Source organism: Arvicola amphibius, chromosome 6 (assembly GCF_903992535.2).
Source record: "Arvicola amphibius chromosome 6, mArvAmp1.2, whole genome shotgun sequence".
NCBI lineage: Eukaryota > Metazoa > Chordata > Mammalia > Rodentia > Cricetidae > Arvicola > Arvicola amphibius.
Window position 1 is genome coordinate 116,339,837 of NC_052052.2, and position 24,448 is coordinate 116,364,284.

The following is a 24,448-nucleotide window of genomic DNA, read 5'->3' on the forward strand; positions in this document are numbered from 1 at the left end:
GCTAAAGTGTGCACCTGTGGACTTGAGTTGGGACCCTTAGAATTCATGTAAAAGTTAGGTATGACATCACTCTCGCTTCAACCTGTGTCTGTAATCCCAACGCTGAGAAGTCAGAGACAGGAAGACCTTTAGAGCTCATTGGCCAGTCAGCTTTGCTTAATTAGTGATCTCCATGCTAGTGAGAGACCCTGCTTCAAGAAAAACTCCAAATGGCTAGCACCTGAGAAACAATTCCATGTGCACAGGCACCTGCACACAGCACACTTGAACACATATGAGCATACCTGCACAAACAGTAATTCAGAAATCTATACCTGACATGGAATAAAATGACAGCAGCTTAATGAGTATATAAAAGAGGAAACAATAGCAGAAGGATGAGAAAAGAGAGAAGCGGGTGTCAGCATAAAGAAAGGGCAAACGCAGGGCATTATATGTTTAGTGATAGTCTGCAGCCAGAAGGCTAGAGGCAGGGGCTCTGGGTCCTCCAAGGACTGAGGACTTTTTAACTCAAGTCATGAAGATTCTTTCAGGGACATCCCAAAGGCTTGCCCCTCTGCAGGAGCATCCAGGAGCAATGACTCAGAAGAATCACCATGAAATCTCTTAACTCGAAATCCTCACTGCAGACACACTGCAAAGGAATGGGCCTTGCTCTGCCAAATTCCCCATGTGATTCAACCATGGCCCCTCGCCAGCAAGCCAGAGGGAGAGAGAGCCATTCCGTGGAGAAGTGGAGATTTCCCAGCACCATCAGCTGGTGAAACAGCAGCTTGGGGCTTTCAGAAAGCCATTCCCAAGGACGATTTGGCTTTGAGAAGAGCCAGTAGAGTGCCAGAGTGGTTGATGCATTGGCCTCTTTCCACAGCTTAGCCCTTCTTGCATGGAGACATCGGGTACTTGTAGTGACTGAGCGCCATTGATTGCCTTCACCATCTGCTGCTGTGTCTTCCTCAGGTGACATCAGAAGGCACAGCAAGGTTTGCCCTTGTCATCCAATGGGACCTTAGGTTGTTTGACTCACTGTTCATGTTCCTCTGATGCTAGCAAAATGATGCCACCCTAAGTCAGCTGAGAGGAAGCCAGGATTTAACTGCAAACAAGAGACCCAGCTTGTTTAACAGCGTGAAGCACTTCTGCTGCAACTGAGTAAATGTGTGCTAATGAGGCTGCAATGAACGTATCTACAGAGTCACTGCGAAAGGAAAGCCTGCCTTCCTCATCTGAAGAAGGGAATCATGGTGCAGGTAAGCAGACATGTTTCTGAGACTTCTCAGTGCTGGCAGAAAGCATGGGGCATCCTGGGCAGGCAGCCTGGGCATGGGTTGAGAGCTTGGGTACCACAGGACAAGGTAATGATAAGAAGAATCCTTGGCAGTACTGGTGCTGTAGGATGCTGGCTCTAGCACATTGGTTGTTCCGGGGATGGCTGTTGCCCTGGAGAAACCTCATGAGAGAATGAGGCAAGAGAATAAAGCCATTCCCCATCAGTGTATAAGCTGGAGGCCTCCACCAGAGAGATGCCAGACCGGCTTTTCTGGTGCCAGGAAACTTGGATTGTGTTGGATGTTGTGGAGTTAAGAAAGGGCCACTTGATAAATGGGTGCAGATGGGTTTGGGTGGGATGTGACCAAACTGAGCACATGAAATGGAGCTTATTCAGAACGTAACTTTGGAGCTGAAGATGTAGCTCAGCTGGCAAAATGCTTGCCTGGCTTCCTGGAAACCCTGGGTTTGATTCCCGGTACCACATAAGCTGAGTGGAGTGGCAACTCATAGCACTTGGGAGGCAGAGGCAGAGGCAGAGGCAGAAGGATTGTAACCTCAAGGTCAGCCTCAGTTTTAGTGAGTTTAACTATAGCATGGATTACCAGGGATTCTTGCACCTACAAAATGATCTAAAAGAGCTCTTGTTGTAAGGAACCAGGACCCTTTTCTCTGTAAGCTGGGACATTTGAGGATGTGGAGGGGTCAGCTTGGCTAAGGGTAGAGACATCAGGAGTAAATAAAGAGACAATTCTTCTACCATCTGTCTGCTGCTCACAAGTCACAGCCTTATCCTTGCATGGGCTCTTCCATTCTCCTCAGTTCCTGTCTCCATCCTTACCTCTTCTCGGTTTGAGGCCTCATTGAGTCTCTTGCTGTTGTTCCTCAGAATCCATCTGCCTTATTACCTGAGATAGGGTACTCACAATGGGACCTGGCATTGAACCATTCAGGTAGGCTGGCTGGCCAATTGGCCCTAGAGATTCTCCTGTCTCTTCCTCCCCTACACTGGGACTACAGGATATGTTGGCAAGCCCAGATTTTCACAATGGTGCTGGGAATTAAACTCAGATCCTTGTGATTGCATAATAATTACCACATGTAAGCATATAGACCAGTGGTCATAAGAACATTCACACTGTTCAGCAATGATCATCACGTCTGTTTCCACAACTTCAGCTTCCCCAATTGAAAGCCTGTCCCGTTAAATACTAGTTCCTCACTCTTCCCTTCCCTAAGTCCTGGAAACCTTCATTATACCTTCAGTCTCTCTGTGTGTGACTTGTCTAGATGCATCTTATATGCAGGAGTACACAGCATGCATCCTTTTGTGATGGGCTTACCTCACTTCCATAAGTATCCTCATGCTATGTTCCTTACAGCATTTTGACAGAATCCCTTTCCTTTCCCCTCTTTTTTTGGTTGTGTGTATGTACCACTTTCGCTTCACCCACTAAATCATCAGTCCATGCTCAAGTGGCTTCCATCCTTGGCTATTGTGAACAACACTGGTAGAACACCGGATGCAGATGTCTGAGACCCTTCTTGCTATGTTCCCAGGAGTGAGATTACCAGATCATGCGATGATTTTAAGTCCCACTCTTTCCCCTCAAAGGTAATTGTGTATGTTAAATACGAGTCTTCATTACGGTAATGGAGCTGGACATGAATTCCCTTGGAGTAATTTTAGATGATTAAAGGACCACAAGGGCCTGCAAAGGATGCCTGGGTCTGCCCTGCAGCGAAAGTGTGTTTTTCACAGAAGTTGTACATTGGCTGAAACCTGAAAGTGCTAATAACACGTGGATCTAAAATTAGATGCTGGGAAATGCTGTGAGGAGAAAATCCTCTTGAGAAATCCAGTTAGTAAGCTTTCTAGTTTGCACTTCCTTGTGATCTGCCTGGGAATATGAAATCTGGAACTCCCTGTGTTCTCTCTGCTCTGCTCTTTACAGTAAATTACTTCATCCTCTAGGTTAATTTTATCTCCAGTAAAGGAACAAATGCTTCTTTACGCTCATGAGCATGAAGCAACCCAAATGATGTTGATGACCCCAGGAAAAGGAGGTCACCTGAATTAAAGCATATGGCCAGTAGTGGGCACTTAAAGCAGACCTGCATGGCAGCCAGGCTGGTTGGCCATCCTTTCGATGGAAGCTAAGTGGAATTCCTTTGGAGATAAAGTGTAGCTGTTCTCGGCCATTCTCATTGAGATAAAAACGTTCTCGGAGAGCTAAGTACACTTCCAGAGCTAGAGCTCAGTGATCCAGCTCTCCGTGGAACCTGGGGTCCATCTTTAGAGCTGAAATAGAAAAGTCAAATTCCAAGAACAGTAAGGATAATAAGAAAGGCACTGGTACAGTTTAAAAGTTCAGCAATAGAGGCTACACCTTCTATGAATTAGGAATAGACACTGAGAAAGAATGTCCTGGGCTGGGAGAAAAAAAGCCCTCAGTAAAAACACACAGTAAGGGTCTGAGGCTGTAGCCTAGTGTTAGAGTAGCCTCATTGTCTTAGTATAGCTGATCAATCAACTCATTTTAGATCTTACAACCTTCACATTTGTCTTTCGTGTTTTAAGGTGTCTATATTATTGATCCCATATCACGAACATCAGTATAAGCCTAGAAATCATTTGTTCTTTTCTTTTTGAAAAATAAAACAAAGCTTTTTACATCATCTATCTATCTGTCTATCTGTCTGTCTATCTATCTATCTGTCTGTCTGTCTGTCTGTCTGTCTATCTATCTATCATCTATCTATCTATCTATCTATCTATCTATCTATCTATCTATCTATCTATCTCTCTCTACCTATCTATCTGTCATCTATCATGTGTGTGTGTTGAGGAGGATACATGCACCTCAGCACACATGTGAAGGTCAAAGAACTTGGAGTTGGTGTTCTCCTTCCACCCTGTAAGGTCCTGGTATTGACACCAGGTACTCAGGCTTGGCAGCAAGTCTTACATTCTAAACTGTAAGACTCGGGTTGGCTTAGAAGACACTATGTAACTGAAGAGACCTTGAACTTCTGAGCCTTCTTTCTCTGCTGCCTAAGTTCCGGGGTGATAGGTAGGTGAAGGCCTCCATGATTCAAGTCCAGGGCCTCATGAACGCTAGGCAAGCACTTTGCTAACTGAGCAACATTTGGAGTCCTCGTTTTTTGTTTGTTTTTACACAGACTAGTCATGAAAACTTGCTGTTGGGGGTTGGAGGAACTGGAGAGATGCTCAACAGTCAAGGGCACACACTGTTTTTGCAGAGGACCTAAGTTTGGTTCTCAGTACTCATGCTGGACAGCTCACAATGTCTATAACTCCAACTCCAGGAAGTTCTGGCCTCTGGTTTCTGCAAGCACCTGCACTCATGTGCACATACCTCCTCCCCACACACAAGCTACACATAATTGAAAATAAAAAATAAATCTAAAAAAATTGCAGGGACATACTCAATTTCCATCATTATCTCTGTTAACTCACTGAAACCGAGGAAGTAATCAGTAATATATATATATATATATATATATATATATATATATATATTTGCAATAATTACAGAACTCAGGAGATGCAACCAACCACTGTTGATAGGAGATCTACACAGCATAGGACCAAATGTGGAGTAACAGTTAAATCTAAGAAAAAAGACCAGTTTCTTCTGCAAAGATTCAGGCCCGTTTTTGAGTCTGAGCTAACAGTTCAGTTATGGACTTCAGTTTTGCTATTCTAGAGAGACAGAGCTTGGACAACAGGAAGAAACTCACTATTCAATTACAAGACCATTTCTAAGTAGAGGGGTGGTGAGGATCTGTGTGGAAGGGGATACTTCTCCCCCATCCTGGGGTGGTGAGGATCTGTGTGGAAGGGGTTGCTTCTCCCCCATCCTGGAGTGGTGAGGATCTGTGTGGAAGGGAAAGCTTCTCCCCCATCCTGTTTCCTTTCAGATGCTCTCTGTTACCTGTGTGTTCTCAGGCTCTGGCCAGGGAGTCAGGAAACACAGGTGACAGCCACAGTGCCACCCAGCAGGGCTAGGAAGTGGATGCCGCTGGCCTTGCACTCTTCCTGCCTTAGGCATCTCTTTTTGAGTCCCTAACATCCAATTATTTGTCTTTCTTTGGAGCATTTATTGTGTGCTTGCCTTGAATCAAACAGGCTGCAGGAAGCACCCCCACACCCGCAAAATGCGTTTTCCAGGTAATGATTCTCCCAGTGCCATTCTGGGTACCTTTTTTTTTTCGTCGGAGACACTGTCTTGCTGTGTCGTTCCACTAGCTTCAAGCCTCAAACTGTCAGCAATCCTCCTGAATACTGGGATTACAGGCAAGCACCACCATGCCTTGATACTATTCAGAGTGTGTGTGTGTGTGTGTGTGTGTGTGTGTGTGTATACCCATTCCTGAACATGTGGAAGCCCCAAAGGTCACCTTACTTTGTGTGACAGGGTCTTTCACTGAACCTAGAGCTTCCTACTTTGCTAGACTGGTAGCCAGCAAGCTCCTGGCATCAGTCTGTCTTCATTGCCTAAGCACTGAGATTACAGGTACATGATACTATGCCAGGCGTTTGTGTGAGTTCTGGGGTCTGAACTTGGGTCCTGATGCTTGAACAGTAAGCACTTTACCCACTGAGCTATCTCCCCAGTCTTTCATTTGTTTTTGGTAACATTATACTGTTAAGAACCAGGCATAGCAGGTTAACACACTCAGCTAGCAGCTGTCTGTAAAATGTGGAGAGCCCGGATCCCTGCATTACCTGAGTCTGGCATGGTGGATGGCAATCATAGGGTTAACTTGGGTTTGCAACTGCGAGCCAAGACACAGCTGCCTACAAATACAGCAAGTGTTGTCTGCACACCATCAGGAAGTCCTCACTCTCCTGTTAGATATAATTATCAGCCAGCCACTGAGCTGCGGAAATGTTGTTATAAATTCAGCAGGAAATAAGCCAGGGTTGGGAGAGTTATCCTGTAGGGCAAGAGGTCCTGGGATCATACTTTTCAATGCATTTCCTGGTCATGTATGACTTTGATTTGCTGACCTCATATTCTCAACTGATGCCTTTGATGCCCGAAGAAGGAATTTGCACAGTATGAACTGAACGGGACTATCATCACCATTGTCACTGTGGTCATTATCACCACCGTAATTGTCATCGCCATTATAATCATCATCACCATCATCATTAAAATCATCATCAATCATTAATTATCACTATCACCATACCATTATTATCATTTTCTTTTCCTTTTCCCTCTCTCCCACCCTCCCTCCCTCCCTCCCCTCTTTCTTTCTTTCTTTCTTTCTTTCTTTCTTTCTTTCTTTCTTTCTTTCTTTCTTTCTTTTTCTCTCTCTCTTTCTCTCTTTCTCTCTTTCTCTCTTTCTTTTTTCCAAGACAGAGTCTCACTATATAGCTCTGGCTATCCTGGAACTAGCTCTGCAGACCAGGTTGGCCTCAAACTCACAAAGATCCACCTGCTTCTGCCTCCCGAGTGCTGGGATTAAAGGTGTGCACCACCACTGACCAGCATTTGGCTCAACCGTTAAAGGCTAGGCTCACAACCAAAAATACTTTCAAATTTTCAGACAGGATCTAACTCACTTGCCCAGGTTGGCCTTGAAGTCATTCTACAACCCAGGCCAGTCTTAAACTTCTTATGCATCTGCCTCAGTGTCTTGAGTAGCTGGAAAGACAGACCTCTTCCGCTAAGCATTGTTTTTCCTCCCACTTCCCTCATCTGATGTCTACATGAGTTCCAATACCAATATGTGTCTTGAATCTCTTTTCTGGGTCAGACACTGCTGCCCTTTGGAAGGACCATATACTTTATTTCTAGTAAGATGGCACGTCTGGGCTACATGCACACAATTTAATCATGTAGAACAGTGGCGTTTAAGGAATCAGGATTTAGCCATGTCTTAGTCACTGTTCTGTTACTGTGAAGAGACACCATCACCAAGGCAACTCTTATAAAGGAGAGCATTTAACTGGGGGCTTGCTTATAGTTCAGAGACCTAGTGCATTATCATCATGGCTGGGAGCATGGTGGCATGCAGGCAGTCATGGCCCAAGAGCTGAGAGCTTTGCATCCTGATCTGCAGGCAGAGAAAAAGAAACTGGGACTGGTGTGGGCTTTTGAAACCTCAAGCCCACCCTCAGGTACGCACTTCTTGGAAAGTGTTTTGTTTTCTGAGTCAGGGTTTCTCCGTGTAGCTTTGGAGTCTGTCCTTGAACTCATTCTTTAGACCAGGCCAGCCTCAAACTCACAAAGATCTGCTCTCCTCTGCCTCCCAAATGCTGGGATTAAAGGCTCGTGCCACCAACACCCAAGTTACACTTCTTTTAACAAGGTCACACCTACTCCAACAAGTCCATGCCTCCTAATTCTTTTAATTCTTTCAAACAGGTTCACTTCCTGGTGACTAAGGATTCAAATATATGAGCCTATGGGGGTTATTCTTATTCAAACTACTACAAGTCAACAGCTTATCAAATTGATGTTCCCATAGACTTTGTGTTTTGCCTGTTGCTGCAATTTTGGCATCAAATAGACAGAGAGAAAGTCCTTGCTTTCATTAAAGCCTTCAGGCAAACATTTGGTAAAATGAATGTGTTCTTTTGGCCTTCACTATGCTGTAGGACCTATACACATGGAGGCCGAGATCTGAGGGATGGGGGATGAACATGGATGGGCAAAGCTATTTTACTCATTCTGGGGTGTCTGTCTTTCTTAGCATTTCCATCACATTATACTCCCTGGCCCCCATAGGCTTTTAACCATATCATAATGCAGATATGCATTCAGTCCAACTTCAAGCGTCCCCGTAGTCTATAACAGTCTCAAACTTGTTTAAAAGTCTAAAGTTCAGTCTCTTCTGAGATTCATACAATCTCTGAGCTGTAATCCCCTGCAAAACCAAAATCAAAACACAGATCACATACTTCCAACATATAACGGCACAGGATATACATTACCATTTCAAAATGCAGGAAAGGGAGCATCATAAAGAAATACTGAACCAAAGCAAGACCAAAAACCAGCTGAGCAAACTCCAAACTCTGTATCTCCATGTCTGATGTCAAAATGCTCTTCAGATCTTCAACTACTTTTGACTTTTTTGACTGCAACACACTTTCTCTTGGGTTGCTAACTCCGTTAGCAGCTTTCACTGAGAGGTATCTCATGACTCTGGCATCTCCAACATCTTGGAGTCTCTAAGGCAATCCAAGCTACAATTTTACAATTTTAAACAATGGCCTCTCTAGGCCCCCATTCAAGGACACCCCTGACATATGTCTGGCCTCAGTGGCTTTTCTTAGTCATGAAAGGAAGTTACATAATCCTTTTCTTCCATTCTTGATTCTAAAGCCAGAATCACATGGCCAAAGATGCCAAGTTCTGCTGCTTTCTGGGGCTGCAACATAGTCCCCTTGTTTAATTACATCTTCATTAGCTTCTCTTTTCAATAGTTTCAAGCCTATGCTTGGCTGTCCTGAAACTCAGTCTGTAGACCAGGCTGGCCATGAATTTAGAGATCTGTCAGCCTCTGCCTTCTAAGTGCTGGGATTAAAGGCATGCACCACCACACCCAACTCTAAGCTTTTTTAAAATTTCTTTTCTAAATTTGGAAATTTAGCTAGGTGGGATCATGTCCTGAGGTGACGACTCTCTTTATTCCATCTAACACCCCACTATTCTTTAATCTGTTTATCTCCTTGAACATAGAACTGAGCTCCATTCCACTTCCTGGTACCCCTTTTCTCCTCAATTTGTACATTTTGTATTTTTTTAATTTTGTATTTTTACTTGCCTAGTATGATCCTTTTCAACATAAATCCATAAGAGTGAACACTAGTAACCACACAAGAGTATTATACTAGACTGTTTTGAGATTTCCCCTGCCAATGGAATTAATTCAAAACTCTTCATGTTAGCCTTAGACAGACTCTTTGGACAAGGGCAAAAAGCAGCCACATTCTTCACCAAAATATCAAAAGAATGATCTCTAAGCAACATACTAAGATTTTTTTTCCCTCTGTAACCTCTTGAACCAGGATCCCACAGTTCAAATCACCTATGCTCCCATTAAGCAGTCCTTAAAGCATGCAACTGCTTTCCTAACCCAAAGAACCAAAGTCCAAATTCCTCCAAACAAAAGCATAGTCAGGCCTATCACAGCAACACTATAGTCCCTGATACCCACTTATCTTAGTTAGGATTTTACTGCTATAAAAATATACCATGACCATTGCAACTTTTGTAAAGGAAAACACTTATTTGGGGCTAACTTATAGTTTCAGAGGTTTAGTCCATTATCATCATGGTGCGAGGCATGACTGCATGAAGCTAGAGAAGAGCTGAAAGCTCTACATCTTGAGCCTCAGACACTAGAAGGAGACTGTGTACTACACGGGGTGTAGCTTGAGCATATGAGACCTCAGAACTTTTCCTAACAGTGAGAGGAGAATGGTAGACAATGTGAGATTGTCTGCCAGTTTCCTGAGAGTTCTTTGAATAGAAAGAGGAAAACTGTAAATTTTAATTTAAATCCTAATTTATACCACTGAAAGGGTAAGACAGTACCTTATGGATATTGCAAATCTAATGAGCGTGTTGAATGAAGATCAATTAAGACATCAGTGCAGTTGTGTGGGACATGTCAACTCTTGTCAGCATAATATACCAGCACCCTAGCTTACACTAACCTCTTATTATTTGGTGTTCAGTACTTAATAAAACAGACTCTTGCCAGTGTGATGTTATACATCTGTAATCTCAGCATTTAGGAGGCAAAGGTAGGAGGAGTTCAACTTTCAGACCAGTCTAGGTTATCATAGGGAGACTGTTATTTAGAAAAAACCCAAGGTATAGCTCTGTGGTAGAATCTTGCCAACATGCACTAAAGTCAAACTTTACCACTACAGACTCTCTCTCTCTCTGTCTCTGTCTCTCTGTCTCTCTGTCTCTCTCTCTCTCTCTCTCTCTCTCTCTCTCTCTCTCTCTCCTCTCTCTTCCTCACCCCTCCCAAGACACCCTTCCTGATCCTCCTGTTTCTGCTCTGCAAAGCATGGGGGGATGCAGGCATATGCTACCATTCTTTGATTTTTAACATATGGACTAAGGATTTGAAATCAGGTCCTCGTGCTTGTTTAGTATATAGCTTATGAGTTATTTAATAGGTGATGGATGCTTTAAGGAATATGAAACATGACTTAATTAAAAATGACCAGGATGCTGTAGGATGCAATGTGTAATAGATCTGTAATTCCGGCACTTGAGAGGTTGAGGAAGAAAAATGTCAAAATTGAAGTCAAAATGGACAATATAGCAAGATTCTGTCTCAAAAAAAATTAACCAAAGTCTTAACAATTAGGGAGGATATAGAGAGTAATAAAGAGAATGCAAATATGAAAAGAAGGAAAAAACTCATAAAACATGAATCATTTTCACCTACCTACTTGCCTTCCTAGCATCTCCCACCTTGCCTGAAACATGGCCTTTTTCCTTCACTAAGTATCTTGCTCACCAGACTTTACCCATGCTGTTTCCTCCCCTTCTTAAACTTTAATGTGCATTTAAATAACCCAGGGAATTTATTCAAATGTCAAATGTGACTCAGTAAGTCTGGGGCATAACCTGAGATTCTGGTTTTCACAAGTTCCCAGGTGATGCTGACACTACTGGCTGAGAAGCATTGGTGAAAAACACTCTGTCTTCTCCTGGCCAAACCTTCAGTGGTTTCTAAACAGAGGGCTTTTATATATCACACAAGCACATAAAGATTCACACACACACACACAAACACACACACACACGTCCCCATGCATGCACACACGCAGACACACGCAGACACATACACACACACACACACACACACACACACACACACATACACACACCAATGATGCCAGTCAAGAGAGACAGACTATAGTTGCCAGCTCCTTACCATCAATTACTTGAGAAAGGACATCAAAGGTATGCCAAAATGTTATTTCTCTGCTGTAAAAGGAAGGCTAGTTTAATTTCAAAAGAGAAGGAAGGGTGGCGTTTCAGAATAAAAGGCGTTGGTGAATCAGCTTAGCTTTGTGGACAACTCACTTCATTGATCTTGGCCTTACTTTTAAACTGGAATCATTAAGAGCATTAGGAAAGAATTGGCCTGTCTCCAAACTTCCTGGTCTTTAATTCTCAGGTCTTCCAAAGCCCCTTTCTGACCTTGGGTGCGCATGGCCACACTCTTCCATAGACTTCTGTGCAGGACATTTCTGTAACTTCCATCGGCCTCTGTAAAAACTGATTGTTTACCTACCTGGAGTCCTAGCAAATCTGGGGTGTCTTTCAACTACATTTTGGTTCAACTGCTGGAACACTGAAAATACCCAGAAAATTTCCAGCGGTGGAATGAAGACCTACAGCAGTGGCTCAGTCTTATAATTTTTTTATTTTAATTGAAAATATTGAGACAGAGTCTCATGTACCTGGGAATAGCACTGGACTCTAGATCCTTCTGCTTTATACCGCCCAAGCTCTGGAATTACAGTTACTATCAGTTAGTATTATTATGTACTATCATGCCTAGTCAGCCTTGCAATCTCATCAAAAAAATCAAGTATTAGGTAGGATTAGGGATGATCTTTTGCGATAGAAAATTGTGATGCTATCAAAAATGAAAAAATTACACCTATTAAATATTTTATGGGCTGGGGTGTTCCTTGGTGGTAGAATGTTTGCCCAGCAGGTTCAAGGCCCTAGATATTATCCCTAGTACTCCAAAACCAAATTGCACAGCATGGCTTTATGAGTAGGCAGTGAAACACACGTCTTCACCTATTCTTACCACGTGTATTACTGTTTTCACTGCTGATCCAATACCTGACAAGAAACCACTTAATGGAGGAAGGGTTTGTTTTGGCTACGGTTTGAAGGGATATAGTTTCTGGTGACGGGGAGGGCACAGCATGGGGAGTGTGAGGTGGCTGGTCATGCTGCATCTATATCAGGAAGTAGAGAGCAGACAGGAAGAATCCTCAGAATAATTCACTTCCTCCAATAAGGTCCTACTTCGAGGTTTGACTCCTAGCTGGGGATCCAGTGTTCTGCCATATGAACCTGTGGGGGCATTTCACACTCAAGCCACAGCCCCATGTCTGTGTGCCAGTGTGCCTGTTCCTCACCTGGTTGTTTCCCAGCCCTCTGCACCTGCTGCTTTGTGGTGGGCAGGTGATATTCTGTTGTGTGAATCCATTCATCAGCAGGAGTGTGTGTTTCTAGTTCCCTTCTGAATTGTCTGCTTGAGCTCTTAGACTCAGAAGCCCTCATGTTCTTTAATCTCCTCTGACCACCTGGCTCCTGGCTTTAGAAACAGGAATACATAGGAAACCTGCTTTCCTCATGATAATGTTTTAAAATTTCCTTTTACTTCCACAGACGGTCTATTATGTAGGGCTGACTTAGCTTGCTCTTCTAAAATAAACAGCTCATGTAGGTTACAGCTGAAAGTTAATCAGAAACTTGCTGGCCATGGGACTATATTGGGTGTAAAGACTGACAAATATTTGCTATTTAAATATGAAATACCAAGTACATGACTTGGCTTATGCTTAGTAAATGACTGAAATCCTTCCCACTCCCTCCTCTCCTTCCTCATTTCATTTTACAGCACAGAGACCTAACCTAGGATTTGGCAATGCTAGACAGATGGTTACCACTGAGCAGTACCTTTTTATTTTGAGATTGACTCTTGCAAAGTTTTCTAGGATGAACCTACTGAGTAGCCCTGGCAGTGATTAAACTTGTGATTCTTCTGATTTATTGGAAGTATGGACCTGGTTTAAATTCTAGGCTTTTTACAGTGACAGCGTGATGACGGCAATATTAAAGACAATAATGTGTGGCACACGGCATTAATCCCAGCACTTGGGAGACAGAGGCAGGAGGAGTTCTGTGAGTTCCAGGACAGCCAGGGTTACATAAAGAGAACTTGTCTCAGAAAAGAAAAATTAATTAAAAAAAACAATGATGTGTATGTGTGTGTGGTATGTTCACTGAAACATCTGTGGACGGGTGTATCCGTCACTTTGGGATGACACCACTCTTTGTTTCCTATACTGTGTATTTCTCTGTAGACCAGGTTGGCCTCAAACTCACAAAGATCCACCACCACCTGCCTCTGCCTCCCGACTGCTGGGATTAAAGGCGTGCGCCACCACCGCCCAGCTTGTGTATTTCTCTTTGAGTCTGGCTTAGATGATAAATGTATTTCCAATGAGAAGCAGAAAAGTAGGTCATATTTTGAAAAGAAAATAATACCTCAATGAGGAAATGACACCGTTGTCCACAAGCAGTCTTTCCTACGTATGAAAGCCGAACCCCAAGTCACACTTAGCACGAGGTTTCCACAGCAAAGAAGGAAACCTGAATCACTTCAAGACTGCTTGCTGCTTTCAAAGGTCACCTCATAAAGCAGTTTTTGAATTTCAGAAATCTTGTAATGCAGTGACATAAGTTCTGAGAAAAGCATCCATATGTTTAAGGACATTTGCTGTCAGTGCAACAGCAGAGAAAATTGCATAAAAGAATTTCACTAAAGTCTCTTTTCCATCTTCCTCTTGGAGAGGCAGCTTCGCCTCTGCCTCTCTCCCCACTTCTCTGCTTCTCCCTCCCTCCCTCCCTCCCTCTCTCTCTCTCTCTCTCTCTCTCTCTCTCTCTCTCTCTCTCTCTCTCTCTCTCTCTCTCCCCCTCCGTCCCTCTCTCTTCCTCTCTCTCTCCCCCCTCCCTTCCCCCTTCATAACTCCCCTGAATAAATATTCAACCTCAAAAAAAAAAAAAACCCAAGAATTTCACTAAAAGCGATTCTGGTAGCTTTTGTAAACAAGAGAAGTTGCTTCTTATAGAATGAAGACTGTAGTTATGAATTGGCCGCTTCAATCAAATTTCAAGGTATCTGTTTAAAAGCACATTTTTAAGATTTATTAGGGCAAAGCACTCCAAAACTCAAGTCCGTACATCTAAAAGAAAAATCATAATTATTATATTATTATTGCTTTTGAAGTACTGGGAATCAAACCCCGGGCCTCACCCAAGCTAGGCAACTGCTCTACCACTAAGCTTTATTTCAAGTCTGGTATGTCTTATGAGAGAAATTCAGGCTCAGGGTTCCCAGGCAGAAGTCTTTGTTGCTGAGAACCCAAGGCAGTACTGAGGGTGGTCTCACCGGGAGATACCATCAGGGTATAGCTAAGGGAATCATCGAGGCTATCTAGAAAGAAAGCACTTTGTGTAGAGGGGCCAGGCAGTGCAAGATCTTAAAAGTAGGAACTTGCCTGAAGTGTATGCGTAGCAATGAAGAAGCCAGTCTGTGAGGAAGGAAGACAGAGAGGAGGTGAAGTTCCGGGGCACATATTAAGCTCTGGAGGTCATTGCAAGGACTTTTGCTGCTACCTAAGTGAAATGGGGAACCATGCGATCTATTAGTCACTGAACAAATTGGAAGGTGTTCAGGGAACAATTAAATGTAAAGATGTGCACATTACAGTGTATATTTTAAAGTCTTAATGTTACAGTCTCACATTAGCACTCATCCAGAGCCCAGTTATACAGAGAGTTTACCACTATAAAACTCTGCTGCTGTAGCAAACACAGGTACAGCTTCCTTCTCTATTATTCATTTTTCTTTCTGTAGATTTTTTCACTTTTGCATGTTCTCAGTCACTACTTTGAATTCATTCGAAATCTCCTATGGTAAGTGTCTTAAACTTGCATGTAGCTAGCATTCTATTATTTATTTGTATTTACTCACTTTTGTTTCTGCTGTTTTGATAAAAGGTCTTATGTACTCAGGCTGGCTTCAAACTTATGTACTCAAGGATGACGTTGAACTCCTTATCCTCCCGCTTTCCACTTCCTGAGTGCTAGGTGCATGCTATTATTGCCTGAATATTGATGTTCTAATATGATATACTGGTTTTGTTTTCATATTTCCTTATATGTTTGTCTGTAGTGTGTGTGCACATGTGTTGTTGTGGATGAATTTGCACAAGTCATGAAACATATGTGGAGGTCAGACGACAACTTTTAGAATTTGTTTATTTCCTTTTGCCATGTGGGTTCTAAGGATCAAATTCAAGTTGTCAAGGTTGGCACTGAATTTGTGGCAATGGTCCTCAGTCTCAAAAATGCTAAGATTATCAATGTTCACTACTACACCTGGCTTAATTCTAAAATGTATACTGAATTCAAAATAAATACCGTAATGTTTTGTTTAAAAATGCCTTGTGATTTAGACACACAATCTCACAAATCCTATTATTTTGGCCTTTTATGGGCAAAAATACTTTGAGGGCCACTGTATACTGTTGTTATGTAACATCTCTGATTTTCTTTTGCTTTAAGGAAGCCTTGTTCATTCATCTATTGTGTTCTTTCCAAGGGAAACTGAAAATAGTTTGTTACTTGATGTTTCTGTGAACTTTTGTTTATTAAAAAGATTTGCTTGTTTGTTTCTTTGTTGCTGTTAGATTAGTGAATGAACCTTGTATGAACAAGAGTAGATTCAACCTTAGCTAAATAATGCAGCCGGTGATATTCAACCACTCTTCCTCCTTGAGTTTAGAGACACTGCAGTGTTTCCAGTGCCTGGCACTGTGCTGGACATAGATCTTAGCATCTAGGAGGTGCTATTTATATATTTGTTAAACAAGTGCCCATTTCACGCACTTCTTTCATTTGATTCTTAGAGACTTTGCATGTTGTCCATCCCTAGAGTACTGGCATTTTAAAAAGCTGCCTGCCAGAGGAAGTGGGTAACCTCTGTCTAAAGTTATGAGCTGTTAATGGTTAAACAACAGAGTCAGATAGAGTTATTTCAGAGCGGAATTTTCCCAGAGAGCCCCCTTAAGCCACATCAATGGGCAACTGTTTACTCTGCTTTATCATCAGGCCATGAGGGAGTTGAGGGTTTAAGAGCTGCATTTGGCAAATAGCCTTTGGATATAACATCTGCAATTCTTTTTATTGCTCAATTCTTGAACAAAAAGTAACCGGAGGCATTGGGTCTACAGTGATTCCTACTTTTATAGGCAGATCCTGAAGTATGGAAGCTATCCACTGGATTCCAGGGTTTTTTTTCCTTGGGGCAGGGAATTGGACCAGGGACATGTAGGGTAATGGTGGAAACAAAGGGAGTTTATTAGGAAAGAAAGGCTTGGGCCAGAGCTGGAGAAAGATCAAAGGCTCAAAGAATGGACCACGAGGGCTGTGACTTTTTATACGTCATTTACACTGCTCCTGCCTTCCCTCACATTTGTACACTATGGGCTTTTCTTATACATGCTCTCTAACTTCTTTCTTCCAAGACAGGAAACTGTCTCTGTGTAACAGCCCTGGTTGTCCTGGAACTGGCTTTATAGAGCAGGTTCTCGAACTCACAGAGGTCTCCCTGCCCCTGTCTCTCAAGTGCTGGGATCAAAGGCATTGCCATTATGACAAATTATGTTCTATTTTATGTATCCTTTGGTGATGATAATGGGTGATTTTTTTTGTCATTAGTTGTAATCACTCTATCCTATTCTGCTACGTGATCAAGCTTTAGACTATTTGACTATTGATTGCATTATTTGTGAAGACTTAAAAACTGCCAAATGATACCAAATATATCCGTATAGCTTTGACTCTTTTCCCATACCTCTGATATCTCAAAGGCCCGCCACAGTTGTGACTGGAAGGTGAGGAAGGGTGGCCTCCAAACTGTCAAAATGACAAATGTCAAAATGTTGAAACAGCAGCATTTTGCAGTATTAGATTTAGTTGGACTTTGTGTGTTGAGGTTCAGATTTCCTTTTATTTAACTTGTGGTTCCCACACTCAGAAGAGACTGGTATATTAAGGTATGTAACATTAACCGTCATCAGAGAAAAGCAGAGCTGGCACAAGTTAAAGTGGCAAAGACAAATTTTATTCAGGACTACTGTCACAAAAGAGACCCAGCCACAGAGCAGGCCTCTGTTTTAAACACACTAGGGATAAGCGGGGATTTAGAATCAAGGAACATGGAGCCCATGGATGATAACAACTTGGGAGAATTCTGGCTGCACCAACCTCGCCGGGTTCTTGCTGAAGGCAGGCCAACAGGAACAGATACCTAAGGTGGGGACTCAAACATTTTTGCTAGCTAGGGAGGGTCTGATTGTGTATGTGTGGGTTCTTGCCAAACTGCCTTCAGCAATTGCTAAACCCGGGGTTTACAAAGGTGAACACACACAGGACGTGGGCCAAGAAGAAGGTTCAAAAGTCTGCTAAAGTTTGGCTTAAGCAAGGATCTTCATTACAGGGCCCACTCTATGCAAACATGTTTGAATAGGGATAGATGGGGTACTATACCTGGACCCAGAATTATCAAAGCCTCTCTCTAGTTCTTGACAGAAGTATAAGGTCAGGCCCCAAAGCTATCTTGAGGGCAGCCCGACTTTCATCTTTCTTTTCATCCTTTGAACTCCAGCAGGAGATAGGACAACATTGTACACACTGTCCATGCAAAACAGCTCTTGCTCCAATGGAAGTAAGAGAAAGTTTATTCTGAGGCAATCTGAGTGAACACTGCTTAGGAATACAGATTTGGGTTTCCCAGAAATTACCTGCTTAGTTATGGAAGAGGTTTATGTGAGATCTTATAACCATAGAACAAAAGGCCATAAATCAATACATTTGCCAAATACAGGGCAAAAGACTTCAGGTGGGCAGACTACAGCACAGCCCGAAAACTCTCGCTGCTGCTAGTCTCCGTTTGAGCACCACTGCAAAGTTAGTCGTTGGCTAAGCTTAACAATACATTCCAAACGTTTTACATAATAGCTACAGCGAGGTTAGGTCAACTACAGAGGTCGGTAATAAGCGGTTTCTAAAGAGCCTAAAAATAGTCTAGGATAATTTTGGTTACTGATCATTCATCTCTCCGAAATGGCAAAGTTCTGTTAGTCATTCTGAACAGCCTTCGACACAGACGTGGCTTTTCCAGGGGTCGTGAGTCTACAGTAGGAAGGAGATCTTATGCTTCTCCAGAGATTAACACTGCCGGGAAGGAGGGGGAGGCACTCAGCCCGGCTGCCCAGGCCCCGCCCTGCCGTCTTCGGCCCGCCTCCTCCGTCTCATTGGCTGAGATGCTCCACGCATCACGCTGGCGACCCCGGCGTGCCCTCTCGGAGGGGCGGGACTCTAGGTGGTCGAGGCGGGGCCCGTGCGCAGGCGCAGAGGAGCGGGTCTGTGTCCGGGCGGGGGAGGAAGGGGTGGTGTTCCCGGTTTCCCGGGTTACCTGAGGGGGCGGGGGTGAGAGCTCGCGCAGGCCGGGCAGCTGTGGCGAATCGGGATTCTCTTGCACCGGTGAGAGTGCGCGGCGGACCACAGAGCTGAGGTACAGGCGGCCGCGGGCCGCTTCGAGGGTCGGGGTCTCGACCTCAGCGGGGCATGGCGGGAAGGTGGCGGGCTGTCCGGGCGGGGTCGCGCCGCGCTGAGGGAGCTGAGGGAACCGGAGCGCCCGGAGCTCTGCCGGGCTGGGGCTCGCCTGCACTGGCAGCTCTGCACGGTTCTTCGCTGAGGCGGTCCCGGGCCCCGCGGGTGGTGGCGGCGGCACGGACCCCATACTAACTTTACTCGGCCGGTCGGCGCGGCGGACCGGTGCCCTCAGGGGGCGCTTCACCCCGGGGAACGCTTGTCCGGGACCGCCGCTCCTCTCAGCCCTCCGGGTCCTGCTCAGCAGGTGACAGCGGGAGCTGCCAGGTTCCGGGCGTCCCACTTCGGGCCGCCGGCCCATCTGTCATCCCCACCCCGGTGCATCTGAGTCCCTGCTGTTCCTTCCCTGCCCGTGACACCTGCTGCGGGACTCCACGTACCACCCTCCGTGGTTCGCGCTCGTCTCCGGAGTGGTGGCTGAGATGCTAATGGAAGGGGCATGACCTAGGGAGACCCCGTCGCCGCCGTTCGAAGGCCAAGGGTTCGTGATGGAGGGCTGGAGCCCAGGGAGTCAAGAAAAGCGTCCTCATCCAATCCGCAGAGGGATAAACAAAACGGCAAAACATTCTCGATGCTCAGCCAGTGACAGCCCTTGCTTGGTAGTTGATGGGGTGAGGAAAAAAAATTTAAGGGTGTTGACTCGTGTTGAATACACACTTGTGTTGAGTTCTGGCCAGTGTTTCCTTAAGGATCGAATTCATTTTACCTTTACCCGAGGGTTTGTTTAACAGATTGATAGGGCACACTGAATTGAGGTTTTCTTCCTGAAGGTTGTTGGCTGGTCTGCCATTTAACTTCCACACCTAGAAACCCTATTCTACTAAAAATGTTGACTCTTAGCTTCTGCTAATGTAGTTAATTAGTAGGTGAGATCTGTTTTTAAAGAGCTTTGCAAGTAACTTTTCTGCTGATTGCTCTTTGTTGTCATCCACATCAATACATATAGAGGGGAAAGTGATTTTCTGGAATTTATTTTACATTAAGATAACTTTGTAGACACTAAATTACATATATAACATATGTGTAAAGATCTGTTAAGCACCTGTTATGGGCCAGGCTCTTTTATAAACTGATAAGTGGAACATACATCCTACTGGAAGAACGTCAGCTCATAAATGAATAGAAGATGCCTTGTCAGATGATGTTAAGGACTATAGAGAAAAAACAGGGAAGAGAGAAGAAAGGGAGCCAGAAATGGGTTGCAATTTGATTAGCGGTAGTTAGGAAAGGCCTGTTAGAGAAGATGAAATTTGGTCAACCGGAAGGAAGGAAGGAAGGGGTGATCCATGCTCTTTTTTAGGGGAAGAATGTATAATGAGAAAGCCACTTGCATAAAGCCCTGAGGCTGTAGTGTGGAGATGGAGTGAGAGCTGGCAGCTAGTTTGGCCATGTTGGAGCCAGCTAAGTAAGTTGTAGAGTACTGACGTTTTAGAAGGATAAGGGATCAGGTTGTGAAAGATCCTATAGGCCTTTGTAGGGAGAAGAATCCTCTTTTTGCGTGTAAAATAATATAATCAAACTTGATCTTTCAAAGGGGCCATACCATAGCTAGTTGGAAAATACACCTCCTATGGGGGGGCCAGCAGGAACAGAAGCAGCGATACCTGTCTGGGGATATTGGCATAATGCTGTTCAGAAATGACATAGGAATTGGTGGCTGTAGTGAGAGGTTATTGATTTTTGAATAGCTCATGTGTAGGATGTAGAGGGCGCTAACAATTTTGTCTTTAGCAAGAATGATAGAATAGGGAGATACTGAGAATTTTATGAGATGAATAGGCTTGGTTGGGAGGTTTTTAGGCAATAAAATTAAGCATCCATGTAGCTTGAATCTAATTGGTCTTAATAATTATAAACTTGGAGTCAGATATTAGGGGGTGAAAGCCAAAAGATCAGAGAAGCAGAGCAGCCAGTTCTTAGCTCTACAAAATCCTCTGATAAAGTGGGCAAGATCCTGTTTCCTTGAATCCTCTGACTGAATCCTGAGCTCCTGTCTCTTGTCTGTCCAGACATATCACTTCCCGTCTCCACCTCCATAGTGCTAGAATTAAACTGCTTGTCTCTGTTTCCCATTTAGACTGATTCAATCTTGTGTAGCCCAGGATGGCCTTGAACTCACAGAGATCCTGAGTGCTGGAATTAAAGGTGTACGCCACCACTGCCAGGCCTCTATGGCTAACAACTGTGGCTGTCTCCACACTGTGATCTTCAGGCAAGCTTTATTTGTTAAAGCACAAACAAAATACCACCACACATCCAAGTGAAGATTATTCATAGTAGACATTAGTGAATTTGCATTGCAAAAACGTTTTATGTTGCCTTGACTATTCTAGAAGCTTAAAAATTTTGCCCATAAATGGACAATTTTTATTTCATGTTCGCTTACTTTTTTCTACCAGTGTTGGGAATCAAACCCATTACCTTGATCCTGCTAGGAAAATATACTCAATGAACCCTTCCTTTGGCTTCATATTCATTTTCTATTTAGTTCTTTTGAACCAACCTCATCATTCACGTTCCCAAATGTAGCTTTGGTTTTATTTGCTTGGATTCAGTCCATTGTGTTTGTTAGTTTTCGCTGTAGAGAAAGCCATGTAACACAGAACTCCAGAGTATCTTTTATAACCTGCTGCTATATTTAACTTGAACACCTTCATCTGCTTTCTCTTTTTTTTTCTGAATTATCTTTAGATGCCCGTTAAAGAGAATTTAAGCCCCAGAAATGTTATCAAATGTGACTTCTCTTGGCCATTTGTAAAATTACAATATAAAAGACCTGAATTTTTAAATGCTTTCCTAATAAGTCAGTAACAAAGAGATTATCTTAATTCTTTTGTTTCATTACAAATGACTTGAAATAAATGGGCCATCACATTATAAATGGAGACTTTTTTTTTAAACATCAGAGTATAAAGTATTAGACCATTATACTTTGATCTGTAAAACTTGATGGAGTATCTCTGTAGTCCCAGCTACTTGGGAGTCTGAAACAGGAGGATCACATGTTTAAGACCAGCCTGGGTAGCTTAGTAGCTTAGTGAGGCTCTGTCTCAAAAATGAGAAAATGAGGTTGAGGCTGTGGCATGGTGGCAGAGTACTTGTCTGGCATGCACAGGGCTCTGGGTTTAATCTCCAGTACTGTGAAAGAGAACAACAACAACAACAAAAAGCTTGTATCAGAAAATACGTGATGCTCAGTCCTGAGCTCTACACTTTATACTGAAGAACCAGAATATAGCTAATATTTTATAATGAATTTTCAACATACCTATACTGAAAATACAATAAACACTGTCAGATTAGTGAGTAATCATAAACTGCTTTTGGACTCAGTGAGACAACTATATCCTAACTGGTTCTACTCATTTTTTTGTTTGTTTGCTTGCTTGGTTTTGCTAGTCATCAGTGCCCTAGTGCCTTTTAATTCCTTTGGCTTTGCTTTATAGTAATTGAGAGAGTTCTGATACATTTGGAAATTTTGAATGTTTTCTAAGGCCAAGTGCTGGAAAAAATAGGATAAGGAAAAAAAAGTACCTAATAACATGAAATAGTAATGCTTAGAACCAAGCATTTTAATTAGTCAAAAAAGAAATAAAATAATTTCCAAAGGGCTAGTTATTGTTCCATTCAAATTTTAGTCTTTGAAACCGAAATCCATACAGTGGATGAGAAAATGAGAGCTACCTGTTTTAAATAAATGGAAAAATTAGATGAACAGTTGAGTTATGCACACACATGGGCATGTTTATAAAACTGTTTCTACCAATCTATGAAAAGTAAAGAGCTGTTTTTTATATCGTATTACTACTTAGCAATTAAGGAATATGCTATAGATCATACAACATAATTATGCTACATGTAGAAAGCCAGACACATGTGCACATGAGCGCACAGGCATGCATGCACATTCACAATATGACCAACAAAAAACCACTATGTACTTTGTAGTTCCATCTAGAAAGTGTGCTCTTTCTTATCTGTAGTGGCAGAAAGTGTATCAGTGGTGGATTGGGTATAGATAAGGTAAGGGGAGGAGACAAAGAAGGGAGGGATAACAAAGATGTCCTAGGAAACTGCAGGGAGTGATAGACAGGTTTCACTATCTTGATTATGACCATGGTTTCATGGGTGTACACATAGGCTGAAACTGAACAAATTATATAATTTAAAGAATTCAGTGTGTTATATGCCATGCCAGTTACACCTTTATAAGTGGTATTTAAAAGCCCAAGCTTTAAAAGACAGAGGAATCTGAAATACATTTTACTAAATGAAAGAAGCCAGTCTGAAAAGGTTGTGTACTTAATTTTTCCAAGTATGTGAAATTTCTGGAAAAAAGCAAAGCAAAACTCGGGAGAGAAGATCAGAAGTTGAAGAAAGGGAAGAATACGTGGGCGAGAGCACAGAGGAGTTTTAGGGCAGTATGATACTACAGTGGTGGGTATATGTCATTATACGTTTGTCCAAACCTGTTGTATGTACAACTGTGGACCTTAATGTAAACTTTGACTTTGGGATGAGAATGACCTGTCAGTGTAAGTTTGTTAGTAACAACTGTTTCTGTGATGTGGGATGCTTATAGCCAGAGAGGCTGTGCAGTGTGGAGACAGCTATGTATACTTTCTTTTTACCAATTGGTTTTGAGGTAAACCTAAAACTTCTCTATAAAAGAAAATTGTATTTAAAGAGAGATTTTTGTCAGAAACTTGAAGAATTGCCATTTTATTTGTGTTTGTTTTAAGTCAAGCTCTACCAGTATTACCCAGGCTGCCTGGAATTCTGTCCTTCTTCCTTGAGTGTTGAAATGGAGGTGTGCACCATTATGTCTGGCAATTGCCTATTTTACGTTTCAAAATTGAAGAATTAGCAGGTGAAGCTGAGAAATTGTACATTGAAACATTTGACATTGATACTCAGAAAAAGAATAAGCTAGATTGCCAAGTGCTTTATGACTAATGATCAGAAAATATTGATTACTAAGACCAATCCAGTTTTTACAACACGACAATGATCTAGCCTCATGCTCACATTACCAGAGATAACATAATAACAGCATATTCTTTATTATAGCACTTTACTGTGTATAGTACATGCACCCATTATTTTATTTAATCTTCCAAAAGTGCCCTCCACTGCCCCCAGAATTAGTTTAAGATGGGAAAAGTGTCAGCAGTAGCAGTCCTAGCCTAAGAAATGGGATAAAGGAAAGAGGAATAAAAGCAGCCTTTGAAGAGTATAAATTGGGTGAATAGTGATATTGATTGTTCTTAATAATTATTAAAATACAGGAAAAGGAAATTAAATACATCAGTTTTCAGTTTGATTTCTTTCATTGAAACAAGTTGTATAGAATTTAAAAAATTAAGTCTGATCATGTAAAAACATCTTTATTCAGTAAATATAGTCTTCAGATACTTTTTGGAAATGTAGAGGAGACAATATATGGAAGCTTGAGCTGGGAGTGTGATTAGCCAAAGTGTTTTTCTTTAAGGAGTGAAATTAAAGATGCTTGTGTGGATTGAGCGAAAGGGGCATCCTATATAGAGAAAGATGCTAATTGATTGAATATAATATGAGAGAAAGGAGAGGGTTGGGCCCAAGAGCAAAGGTTAAAAAAAGGGTTACTCAGAAGAAGAGTAACAATGCATCTTCCTGTTTGCAAAAGAAAATGAAATAAGGGA

General features: G+C 42.6%; 1 protein-coding gene across 5 annotated transcripts in view; it reads left to right on the forward strand.

Moving 5' to 3' along the window:
- Positions 1-18,571: 18,571 nt before the first annotated feature.
- Positions 18,572-24,448, forward strand: part of Lyst (lysosomal trafficking regulator) — a 154,138-nt gene continuing 148,261 nt past the window's right edge. For 3 of the 5 annotated variants that reach the window (XM_038335428.1, XM_038335431.1, XM_038335430.1), the window contains exon 1: positions 18,575-18,669. The gene's annotated coding sequence lies outside the window, so the exon portion shown is untranslated. Of the gene's footprint in view, positions 18,670-24,448 lie in introns of all 5 variants that reach the window. The other 2 variants (XM_038335429.1, XM_038335432.1) reach the window with 2 other exon arrangements.